The sequence below is a fragment of the Sprattus sprattus genome (genome assembly GCF_963457725.1).
Source record: "Sprattus sprattus genome assembly, chromosome: 17".
NCBI lineage: Eukaryota > Metazoa > Chordata > Actinopteri > Clupeiformes > Clupeidae > Sprattus > Sprattus sprattus.
Window position 1 is genome coordinate 30537483 of NC_137915.1, and position 13821 is coordinate 30551303.

Here is a 13821-nt window from a genome sequence, read left to right on the forward strand (position 1 = left end):
CGGTGCGCTAAATAATGATTGCCCAGCGCGATTCTGGCTTGATAAATATCACGGAAAATGCGTGCCTTTTACCATCTAAGGAACATTGCACGGCTTCGCCCAGCGCTCACCCAGCAGAATGCAAAAGTCCTTGTGAATGCATGTGTGACATCCCGCCTCGACTACTGTAATTCCATCTTGTCTGGAATCACAAATAAGCTACTCCACCGGCTCCAACTCATCCAGAATTCTGCAGCAAGGATTGTAACACGCTCTAAATCCACCAGCCATGTAACACCATTGCTTATCGTCGCTGTCGGGCGGAAACCTCGTATCTCCACTTTTTGGGATTTTCATATATTTACATAAATCGATGCTATTGGTCGGTCTCCAAGTGGGTGTATGTTTTTAGAAAAGATAAACCAATAGAAAGTCGTACATTTTCCCAGGGTCTTAATCTCGTATCTCCACTGGACACTTGGATTGTCAGTCAAAAGCTCGTAACTCCACCCCGCATCTCAAAGCTGCCAAGCCTCACGCTTTGAGTGTGAGTGACAGTCATGCAATTCGACCCATTCTCACACCACACGCCACACTTGCCATTTCTCACGTTTATTTATTTGTGTTATGAGTGGTTATGTAGTCGCGCGGTGTCTATAGCGTCCACTTTGCGATGTATACGTTTGACAGTTTGTAAACAATTTCCCGCGACCTGCGCGTGTGAGCGTCTTGGTGGAGCGTCTTGTGCCAAATTTGACTTCTGGACTGCATTCTGCAACATTTTCAAGAAGGGTAAGTAGGCCTACATCAATCGCCTTCTTTCAATTATACATTATACACAGATATGTTTCTACTGGTTGTTTTCATGTCATAACAGCATTATGTATAAAAACTTAAGGTAATACATTACTGAACTCTTCGTGTTAGTTAGCTAGCATAACTAGGTAGCAGCATAGTTTGATTTCTCAAAATCAGCTCACCAATAAAATCAGTCTTGGTTTCAAAATGATCACAACCACTTGTGTAATGTTAAATGGCTTAATATAGACATTAAACAATCCTAAGAGAAATAATGTGACTTAAACGGAGCAAGGGCTGATGTCAATTTAATGTTAGCGAAGTAGGTGTGAGACGCCTCTTCCTCCCCCTTGCTAATATTTTGTCTCCGCTGTCTGTTCATCCAAAGTCAAATCTATTCTTGAGATTCCCAAATGTATTTTGATAATGTCACACGTTGAAAATTAAAGACAGGGAAAGCAGTTTGTCTGCCCTCTGCTTATGTAGTTCAGCAAATGTATCAGTTATATGGTTGTTAGTTAATGACACGAACATCATTCAAGTGTTCCTCCCAGGGAAAGGCAACAGTTGTGACAGGTCGCTAGTACAGCTGTTATACAGTTATCCCATAGAAAGCCTTGTTTCAGAACACGTCTTTTAACTGTGTGTTTCAGTGATGTTTTGATATTTTGTGGTTTCCGATAGTTGCAAGCAAAATATTTCCTCTGTTGTTCCTCAGCTAGCAGCTACGTCTAGCAAGACGCTCACACGCGCAGGTCGCGGGAAATTGTTTACAAACTGTCAAACGTATACATCGCAAAGCAGTTTGTCTGCCCTCTGCTTATGTAGTTCAGCAAATGTATCAGTTATATGGTTGTTAGTTAATGACACGAACATCATTCAAGTGTTCGTCCCGGGGAAAGGCAACAGTTGTGACAGGTCGCTAGTACAGCTGTTATACAGTTATCCCATAGAAAGCCTTGTTTCAGAACACGTCTTTTCACTGTGTGTTTCAGTGATGTTGTTTTGATATTTTGTGGTTTCCGATAGTTGCAAGCAAAATATTTCCTCTGTTGTTCCTCAGCTAGCAGCTACGTCTAGCAAGACGCTCACACGCGCAGGTCGCGGGAAATTGTTTACAAACTGTCAAACGTATACATCGCAAAGCAGTTTGTCTGCCCTCTGCTTATGTAGTTCAGCAAATGTATCAGTTATATGGTGGTTAGTTAATGACACGAACATCATTCAAGTGTTCGTCCCGGGGAAAGGCAACAGTTGTGACAGGTCGCTAGTACAGCTGTTATACAGTTATCCCATAGAAAGCCTTTCAGAACACGTCTTTTCACTGTGTGTTTCAGTGATGTTGTTTTGATATTTTGTGGTTTCCGATAGTTGCAAGCAAAATATTTCCTCTGTTGTTCCTCAGCTAGTAGCTACGTCTAGCTAGACGCAGTTTTTTCAGGTCTGTTCATCTGCTAGGTCACGGACGCGTGTACATTTGATTTTTGGGATTTAGACATTTCTTAGTGTTTGCCTTTGGACGACTAGCGTTCGCCCGAAGAGCTACGTGCCTGCTAAATTGCTGGCTTAGCACTGCTCTTTTACGCACCTTCTCCACAACAGTGGTTGTTGGCTTAATAAATGTTCGTAGATTTAAAGCCTGTTTTATTGCCTCACAACACGGAAAATGGCTGTATTAACTGTTTGAGATTAATCATAACGTAACGTGGTTTGGTGTGTTACAGAAACGATGTCCGTGTCCTTAGAGGAGTTGTGTAATCTGGTTAATGTGTCCTACGATGAGGCTAAAGACCTGCATAGACAGAGCTCAGACGAATCTTCGTCATCATCATCTTCAGATGGAGAGGGAGAGAAAGAGTCAGACAGAGAGTCATCAATAAGTGATCTCACTCAAGAAGTGCATGCTGGTAAAATTAATACTTATGATAACGAGCTTTCACAGGGAAATTAGTGTTGGATGAGATTCAATCAGGTAGATGTCACAATACTCAAGTAACTTTATTGTGAAGACGAACATAAAATATTTTGAGTGAATGGCATTTCAATTTCATGACTGGAGGTATTTAGAATGATACTAATATTGTGCACTTGTTTGTTGTGGTTTTCAAGATATCAGCGATACCTCTCTCACAACTCCCACCAAGAGAAAGAAGAGGGAAGATACGTGGAAGAAAAGAGTCAACAAAAAGAAAAGAATGAGTGGAGAGTCTTATGTGGGGAAAGGAGGGCGTGAAGATGCCATGAAGGAGCCACGGGTAATGGGGCCGAGGTGTGAATCAGCTGCTTGTGCAAGATCCAAGAAACACCACTGCAATGATGTCAGTGAGGCAGACAGGGAGGGGATCTTCAAAAACTTCTGGGCAAATATGAACTGGGAGGAGAAGAGGATGTATGTGCGTGGCCTGATAGATGTGCTCCATGTGAAAAGGAGAAGAGGATCACAAGATTCACGTCGGTCATCCACTTCTTTTTTTTTTTTTGAGAGTTAATGGGCAGAGAAGGAGAGTCTGCAAGAAGTTTTTTTTGTCTACCTTAGGTATAGGGGAATGGTCTGCCCTTAACTTGCCAAAAGACCCAAACACACTTGAGCGCACACACAACACACAACCAAACACACTTGAGCGCACACACAATACACACAGATCAGCGGCAGGCCACGAGTTTCTTACCAACTTTCTAAACAGTCTTCCAAAGATGCCATCTCACTATTGCAGATCAACCAGCTCCAAACTATACCTAGAGCCTGTTTTTCAGTCCATTAATCATGTTCACACAGTCTATTGCCGTGCAGCAGAGGAGCAAAACCTGAGACCATTTTCAAGGCAGGTCTTTTCAGAGGCATTCCATAATTTAAACATCGGGCTTTACCAGCCGAAAAAAGATCAGTGCGACATATGCTGCGCGTTCAAGGCCGGCAACCTATCTGATGAGGACTGGCAGCATCACCTCGAAAAGAAGGAAGAAGCGCGCTCAGAGAAGGCAAGTGATAAAAGTGGTGCAAATGAGACTAACATGGTGCTTTGCATGGATTTGCAAGCCCTCCTCCTCTGTCCCAAGCTGAGTGCATCCGCCCTATACTACAAGACCAAGCTTGCCGTTCACGACTTCACTCTTTATGACATGTCGTCACACAATGCCACTTGTTACGTATGGCATGAAAGTGAGGGAGGCCTGTCTGCCAGTGAGTTTGCATCATGTATCATCGATTTCCTGTCAAGACAGAAGGAGGCCGAAACCTTCGTGTTGTGGAGCGACGGGTGCGGTTACCAAAATAGGAATTCCATTCTAGCCAGCGCTCTGCTATGTTTCACAATGGAGAGTAAGAAGGTGGTGATCCAGAAGTACTTGGAAAAGGGCAATACACAGATGGAGTGCGACTCGGTCCATAGTGTTATTGAGAGGCGTCTGAGGGACCAAGATGTCCATGTCCCTGCCGAGTACGTGTCTGTGATGAAGAAGGCACGCACCAAGCCGAACCCATACGACGTCCGCTACCTTGACCACTCCTTCTTCCTGGACTTCACCAAGCTACGACTGCTCGTCTCTGCGGCCTGGAGCCAAACCTGGGGACCCCACTGTCCACGATATCAGAGCCATCAGGTAACAAAAAGTGAAAGTGGAAAATCATGATGGTACACATTTACTTGATCTGAAATTGTTTCATTAAAACTGCATTTTAACATTTTTGATTGTTTATTATACTGAATGTAAGTTAAAAACCGATTTTCTAACTAATGATATTTTTCACTTTTCCATTTTTCCATTTTTCTTATTTCTCTTATTAGGTACAACATCGATGGGACAATAGATTTCAAGATCCACCACTCCAATGAATGGAATCCATGTCCAAATCCAAGGCTCCGGCATTCCACTGCGAACAGCCTTTCAGCCGTGCCCCAGCTCTACACCAGCAGCCTGAAGATCAAGGAAACCAAGTTTAGACATCTTCAGGACCTGAAGGAAGTCATTCCCAAAGACTTCCACAGCTTCTATGACAACTTGCTCACTAGCTCAGCTTACGTGTGTGTGTACGCACTCGTGTGTGCCTGCTACATTAATATTGACAGATGGTCCCTACTATGTGATGAGTTGTCAAATCAAAGTTTTCTTAACGGTTCCACAGGCCTGATGTTTGACTTTTTAGTAGGCCTACTTTTTAACTTTTTAACTGTACTTTACATCAACTGAAATCTTTGGTGGTACCTTGTTAACCGTATTTTAAATGTTAACCATTTATTTATTTATTTATTTATTTGTTTGTTTGTTTGTTTATTCAATAGACTACTTGAGTTGTCTTCTTAATACTCTGTTATTGTATTGTATTTTTCTCAATATCAGCACATACCTGTACATAATATAGGTGTTATTTAAGATCATTTTCTTACTTGATTAAAACAATCTTTTCATTTTATATTGGGTTAAGTTGTATCTACTTAAAAAAAAAAAAAAAAACTAATCTCGTTAAAAGGCAATTCTTGTGGCAGGTAGGCTAGTAGTTCTTTAAATTATTATTAAGACAAGTATTTTGACCGGAGGGGGCTTGGCAAGTTGACGGAGAGGAGTGAGTGCTACATGGGTAAGTTTGGAGGTTGTTAAACACGTTGGCACTATTTCGTGAACTATAGAAGAGTTTCTGCTGCTGTGTAGACAATTCAAAACCAAGCCCCTAAAACGAGAGATGACGATTACACAAGTTGTAAACGAAATGCTGTCTTTTGACTAGTTGGTTTGTGTCAGTAGCCAATAGTGAAGAGGAAGGACGCGGTGAAGTTCGTAGGTCTCAGTTATTTTTGACCGTAACTATGGTAGTGGTGGTCTTTTCTTAATAAGAATGACGATGATGAACAGCAACGTTTAGCCTGGAAGCCTTTAAAAGGCGAAATGTGAAATTAAACCAGCCCGAGTCGCATCAATAGGGGAGTGTCTTAATCAGCAAGTTTGGGTGAAACATCTCTTCTATCCGGTTATTGAAACGTTAACTGATCTAATGTTTAACTGAAGTGAAGCTTACCAGCCAGATTAGACAAGATGTAGGCCTATGCTTTAAACTTCAAACTTAAAGTGTTTTATTTTAGGCCGAAGACAGATCATTGTAGCCTAAGCTAGACTCCAATGCGAACTCTGCATCCAATGCGAAACAAACCTTGTATGTCACATTCCATGGAACAAATTTGCCGGTCAGAAACCTCGTAAGTCCATTTAAAGACGTTATTAGGACAATTTTCAAAATAAAGCACGAAACATAGTTTAATAGTCACAGTCTGAGTTGATGTGCAAATTTTGAAACCACAGCATTTGTTAATTTTGAATTTAAACGGTTTTTGGTGTTTCCTGAAAAGTAGTCATTTTGGACATACGAGGTTTCCGCCCGACAGCGACGTTATGCAACTGCACTGGCTTCAAGTAGCCTACCGAATTCAATTTAAAGTCCTGCTCCTGGCCTACAAGTCCCTACACAACAATACCCCCACCTACCTCTCTGACCTCCTGGAATCCTACACTCCTGCACGCTCACTGAGATCCTCCTCAGCAGGCCTACTGCATGTCCCTAAGGCGAACCTCAGCACCCTGGGAGAGAGGGCTTTCAGCTACATTGCCCCCAAGTTGTGGAATTCACTGCCAGACTACATCAGACACTGTGACTCAATTACTGACTTTAAAAGCAGACTTAAAACTAATTTCTTCAAGATAGCTTATGGACTGACTGACTCACTTTTATTTTTCTTATTTTTATTTATTTCTATGAGATGTTTGTAATTGTAATGAAATGACTGTTTGTGAAGCGACCTTGGGTGTCATGAAAGGCGCTTTAAATAAAATGTATTATTATTTATTATTATTATTAGGCGTGGACGCGCTGAGCCAGCGATGGCCCATCATGCGTCTTTACGCATTTCCTCTGTTCCCTCTTCTGCATCAGGTAGTCTGCAGGGTGGAGGAGGAGGGCATAGAGCTGATATTAGTAGCGCCCCATTGGCCCAGTCGTGTTAGCGGACTTAATCAGATTGTCAGTGCAACCTCCGTGGGAGCTCCCTATGCGCAGAGATCTCCTCTCGCAAGCTCACGGGATGGTCTGGCACCCCAAGCCAGAGCTGTGGCAGCTCAGGGCCTGGCGCCTGGGAGGAACAGGCTCTTAGCATCAGTGGTGAATACTATACAGAGCGCTCGGGCAACGTCTACCAGATCTCTGTATACGCTCAAGTGGCGCATGTTCGGAGCGATGGTGCGCTGCACGTCAGCACGACCCTATTGTTTGCGCTCTGGGCATCATCCTAGAATTCTTACAGCAATTGTTTGATGAAGGAAGGGCGGCTTCTACTATCAAAGTATATTTAGCAGCCATTTCCGCCTGCCATATTGGCATTAACGGCTCCCGGTAGTCATCCATTGGCTTCGCGCTTTATGGCTGGGATAAGGCGTCTTAGAGTGCCTGTCAGGCACCTATTGCCCTCTTGGGATTTGCTAGTTGTGTTACGGGTGCTAACGGGTCCCCCGTTCGAGCCCTTAGACACGGTGGACATAAAGTTTGCATCTTTGAAATCCGCGCTGCTCCTGGCACTGGTGTCAGCGAAGCGCGTCGGTGGCATGCTAGCACTGTCTGTCAGCCCGTCGTGCATTCAGTTTTCGATTGCCGGGGATAGGGTAGTACTGCGGCCTAATGCAGCATATACACCCAAAGTAGTGACAACTCCATTCCGTAACCAGGTCATTGAGTTGGTCGTATTCTCGCCCCCTCCTTTCGCATCAGCGGAGGAGGAGCGTTTGCATAAGCTCTGTCCAGTGCGCGCTATACGCACTTATGTAGCGCGCACTGGTTCATTCAGGCAATCGGATCAGTTATTCGTATGCTTTGGTGCAAACGCCAAAGGCAAACCCCCGGTGAAGCTTCGTGCGCATTCTACTCATGGGGTTTCGTCATCCTGGGCCCTGTTTAAGGGCGTTTCAGTGGATGAAATTTGCAAAGCTGCAAGCTGGAGCTCTCGCCACACCTTTATTAATTACTACATGTTGGATGTGGCGGAGCCTGGTTTCCTGCAGAGCGTATTACAGGCGAGCGATCTGTGGTCCTATGCGGCCTGCGAATATGCTTAAAAAATTATGTGACCATCTCCCCTTATGAATTAAAGACGGATGGCGCAGATGGGTGTAAGTTTCATAAGCAAGGGATCAGTGATCCCGTTTCACTTATATTGAATTCATTCCCCATATAAGGCGCACCGCCGCCCGTCACATGAACCTCTCTGAGGGCAAGGCGAATAGGTTGGCGTGTGCGTATGTTTGTTGGCCGACAGTTGCACGCGTGAATGGACTCATTCCTGAATGTTACATCGCAGTTTCTGCGATAGGGAACATCTCGTTCACGGATGTAACCTCGGTTCCCTAAGCGGGACCAGATGTAACATATGCTGCGTGCACAGTGCGTGTTTTTTCTTCTAGTAGGCTCAGTGCTCAGAGTCTTCAGAGGATGAGCGACGTAATCACCCCCAATTTATGGGGACCTGAGGGGGCGGGCTCAGTGCGGTGATTTGTCGCAATTCGGCCTTCCGGTGTGAATAGAAAGTGCTTCGATTGGTCAATGAAAGTGTTATTTCCCGAATGTTACATCTGGTCCTGCTTAGGGAACCGAGGTTACATCCGTAACCGAGATGATTTATGCTCTGAAAGAAGCAATAGACACATATAGAAGGCAGGGATCTACTATGCTTATAGGGTTTATTGATGCATCCAAAGCATTTGACCGCGTCCACTACTTTAAACTGTTTAATAAGCTCAAGCTTCGTGGTGTGCCCAGTAGCTTGGTACGCATCCTAGCTTACTGGTATGCGAACCAGAGCATGAATGTAAGATGGGGGAACATCTTATCTACCCCTTTTAATGTTGGGTACGGGGTCCGGCAGGAGGGTATATTATCCCCAGCCCTTTTCAATATCTATATGGAAGACCTTTCCAGGCAGCTGGGGGAATGCAGTACAGGTTGTATGATAGGTGATTCCCTGGTCAACCACTTTATGTATGCAGACGACCTAGCTTTACTATCCCCGAGTACAGGTGGCTTTCAACAGCTGCTTTACATCTGCACTAATAATGGGCTCGATTTTGATGTTAAATATAATGCCAAAAAGAGCGTGGTTATGGTCTGTAGAACTAAGGAGGACATGGATATTAAGTTTCCTGCCTTTCATCTTTCTGGGCAAGCTCTGGGGGTGTCCAATAGTACCAAATACTTAGGGCACATTATCACAGACACGTTGGAGGATGATGCTGACATGTTTAGACAGAGGAGATTGCTCTATGTCCAAGCTAACATGTTGGTTAGAAAATTCCACCACTGTACATATGATGTAAGCCTACTGCACCCCTCTCTATACAGCTCCACTCTGGGTGAATTACAAGAAGGAGAGCTTGCGTAAATTGAAAGTAGCCTATAATGACTGTCTTATGATACTCCTGAAGAAACCCAGGAGTACTAGAGCCAGTCAGCTGTTTTGTAATATGGGTCTAACCACCTTCATGGCCTTGCTGAGGAACCTTACTTTTAAGTTTATGTGTCGGCTGGACCGCTCTTCAAATGTTATAATTGATCTGATTACAGACCCTGGCCGCAGCTCTGTCAAGTACACATCTAAGAACTGGGAACACTTGCATAAGTGCCTTTTTTAGCCCTTCTTTCCTTGTGTATTTATATGTATTTATGATTGCATGTACGTATGTATATTTACAGTACCTTGCGTAAGTATTCACCCCCTTGGATGTTTTACCCTTTTATGGCTTTTATAAATCAGTCATGGTCAATATAAGTTGGCTTTTTGGACAAAAAAAATCACAAAATAGCTCTCTTTAATGTCAAAGTGAAAATATATTTCTACACAGTTATGTAAATTAAATACAAATATGTAATGAAAATAAGTGATTGCATAAGTATTCACCCCCTTTATCACCCCCTTTATATAGACTGACCTAATTCAACAGAGGTCCAGCCAATTGGTGCTAGAAGTCTCACAATTAGTGATATGGGGATCAGTGTGCAGTAAATGTGTCTCAAGTGATTGTAGTATAACGACACCTGTGTCTGGAAGGTCTATTCACTGGTCAGTATTCAGTAATCAGTATTCCTGGCTACTGTTACAACATGAAGACCACAGATCACCCTAAGAAACTCAGAGAAAAGGTTATTGAAAAGTACAGGTCAGGGGAAGGATACAAAAAAATGTCCAAGGCACTTAACATCCCCTGAAATTCTGTTCAATCCATCATCAAGAAATGGAAGGAATATGGCACATGTGTAAATCTGCCTAGATCAGGCCGTCCTTACAAACTGAGTGACCATGCAGGAAGGAAACTAGTAAGAGAGGCCACCAAGACACCTATGACTACTCTGAAGAAGTTTCAAGCTTCAGCAGCTGGTATGGGAGAGACTCTGCATACCACCACTGTTGCCTTGGTTCTTCACCAATCAAAGCTTCATTGAAGAGAGCCACTGTTGAAAAAATGCTCCACTTTGGTCTCATCAAACCACAGAACCTTCTTCCACTTGACCATGGAGACTTCCACATGCCTTTTGGCGAACTGTAGTCGATCCTTTTTTTCAACAGTGGCTCTCTTCCATAAAGCTTAGATTGGTGAAGAACCAAGGCAACAGTGGTGGTATGCAGAGTTTCTCCAATCTCAACTGCTGAAGCTTGAAACTTCTTCAGAGTAGTCATAGGTCTATTGGTGGCCTATCTTACTAGTCTCCTTCTTGAACGGCCCCTCAGTTTGTGAGGACGGCCTGATCTAGGCAGATTTACACATGTGCCACAATCCATCCATTTCTTGATGATGGATTTAACAGAATTCCAGGGGATGTTTAGTGCCTTGGACATTTTTTTGTATCCTTCCCCTGACTTATACTTTTCAACAACCTTTTCTCTGAGTTGCTTAGAGTGATCTTGGGTCTTAATGGTTTAACAATAGCCAGTAATACTGATTACTGAATACTGACCAGTGAATGGACCTTCCAGACACAGGTGTCGTTATACTACAATCACTTGAGACACATTCACTGCACACTGACCCCCATTACACAAATTGTGAGACTTCTAGCACCAATTGGCTGGACCTCTGTTGAATTAGGTCAGTCTATATAAAGGGGGTGATAAAGGGGGTGAATACTTATGCAAGCACTTATTTTCATTACATATTTGTATTTAATTTACATAACTGTGTAGAAATATATTTTCACTTTGACATTAAAGAGAGCTATTTTGTGAATTTTTTTGTCCAAAAAGCCAACTTATATTGACCATGACTGATTTATAAAAGCCATAAAAGGGTAAAACATCCAAGGGGGTGAATACTTACGCAAGGTACTGTATATGTAATTTATTGATTGTATTGTGCATCTTCCATGTGGGCCTTGAGCCTGTAATAAAGTTTATTAATATAAACATTCAGTCTGGGCTACTTCCACAATGTTTTAGTCTATTTTATCTATGTTCTTTTAATTATAATTGTATTTACTTATCAAATGCACTCTACTTTTGTATTAAATCAGTTTTACCACAAATAAAGGTTGGATTTATCGTTTTCAGTTCAGTTCAGTTTTTCACTAAAAGATGATTTTTGTAACCTTTTTTTACAAACTTTTACCTGGGGTGCTGGGAATTTTGGAGGGGACTGTATATTTGTATCTTTTCACTTGCCTTTCTTTCCTTTATATGTTCCCTTTGCTCTCATTTATGTTAATCACATTGGATTGCCTCTGTGTATGAATTGTGCTATTTAAATAAACTTGCCTTGCCTTTTGAAGATCGGTTCATTTTCTATGCACTTAACTATTCACAGTTACAGAAATTTGGATCAGGGGTGTCTACACTTTTGCATGCCACTGTAGGCTGGAACTCTACCCCATCTATTGTTCTGAGGCAGAGACAACGGCAGCGAGATGTTCATAGATGCTGACACAGACAACCCAGATATTAAGGCCAGCTTAATTCTGTCAAATTAGTCTTTGTATGCACAGCTGCCAGTGTGAAGAGAAGCAAAAGAGAAAATATAATATATGCATTGCTTTCAGTCACACAATGATTGCCTCTCAAATGTAGGAAATGGAAGAGGTAAATGTTCTCATAACAGCTGAGGCACACTCTACTTCCAACTTGGGTTTAATATATTCATGGTCTGCCATCACAGGACATAAACCTCTTCCACTGATTTGGCCGATCTATCGTGGTTAGTGTCTAGCAGCGTTGAAGGTGATACACAAAGACAGTTGTCTCTGTGGGGAAGAACAGAAGAAGAGAGGGAGGGCAGGAGAGAGAGAGAGAGGGAGGGCAGGAGGGAGTACTGGGTAGTATGGATGGAGTAGTAAAGAAAGGATACAAAGGGAAAGAGGGGTATCATTTCATTTGCAGTGTTGGCCAGATCTCTCAAGTCTTGTACTCCTTGTGTCACTTCTGTTTTCCATGCCTGGACCCTTGGATGGGAATATGACATTGAGGTATTTGACAATATATTAAAGAGTAGAAGAAAAAAAGTACCGTGTAGTACCATGTAGTAAATATTAAATTCATTTGATGTAGGCCCAACAAATAATACAAAAAAAATTAAATCATATAGGAATGTTTTGTTTATGGTGTTTATAGAAACCTATTTTAGAACTATGATTGTGGACAGACACATTTACATGACATCTATACGCTATCTGTAAAAAAAAAAAAAGTAAATATAATGTTGACAAACAAATTAACTATCACTGTCTCTTAATCTACCCCTCATAGCAATCAAGCATTTGTGAGGTTCATAGGCAATGTAGTACTGGCTATTACAAATTATGTCTAGTTTCAGATACATTTTCTTGTATCTCACATTGCAGTGAATGAAATGGTAAATGTGTTTTGAAGTCAGTAAATACCATTTGACATAGAGAAAATAATATTTGTGCTACTCTCACCCATTAAATGTCAGTCAGTAATAAATCTGGTGGATTCTTAACTGACTTCAAAGAAGGAAACCTTTTAATATTTTGAAAAAGTGACTTGTTTTGAGGATATTATCCATTTCTTTGTTCTTTGGAATCCTACTGCAGAATGGTTGCTAGCAGGCATGAGGAGATGACAAATGTTCACACAGTGCAACTATGTGCCGCTGGGTTTGCCAGTGATGAAGCACATGTTCAACAGGAGAAAAACAAGACTGAAAGTCCAACTCAACAAAGGCAAAATGGCCAATGCTGAGGATTTTTTTCTGTTTCCCTCTTATACACACCAATACATCTGTCAAAAGTGTACGTCTAATTAAAGCCCAACTGTGAGAAAACATCACTACAACCCACCATGTTTCTAGTACAAGTGATTTCTGAAGAGATATTTAAATGATGTGGCAAGCGAAGAGACACCCTTGCTTGATGTGAAAGTGAATGTAGCAGGCCTGTGATTATCAAAGCCCGACTTGCAAAGTCGCCCAGTGTCCCCTCTTTGGAATGCAGAGTTCAGATCCATTCATATCAAAACGGCACATTATTCAAGACACCGCATGAGCCTGAAACACCCGATGATCCCCATGAGAGGGGAACTTCAGAGTCTAAACTCTCCTTGGTGTTTTAATACCAGTGGCATTTTCATTCAGGAAAAACAACATAACGGATTGCTCCAGCTAAATCCCTCTTGCTGATCAACTCAGAGAGAGATTAGGTTGAACACATATTGGTCCAAAATCAGCCATGATGAAGGCCCACATATAAGAATCGTATCCTGTCGCACAGGGAGAGAGAGAGAGTGAGAGATAGCGAGGGAGGGAGAGAGAGAGGGAGGGAGAGAAAGATAGAGAGGGAGGGAGAGAGATAGAGAGGGAGGGAGAGGGAGGGAGATGGAGAGATATAGAGAGGGAGGGAGAGAGAGAGAGATAGAGAGGGAGTGAGGTAGAGAGAGAGAGAGTTAAGCAGAGGGGAGAGAAAAAAAAACATCACAACCTTTAACAGAGAGAATATTTGATGCGGGGAGAAATATGCACACTGTGCAAGAAAGCGTAAAGGGGCTTGAAGCTTCATGGGGCATTTTTAAAAAC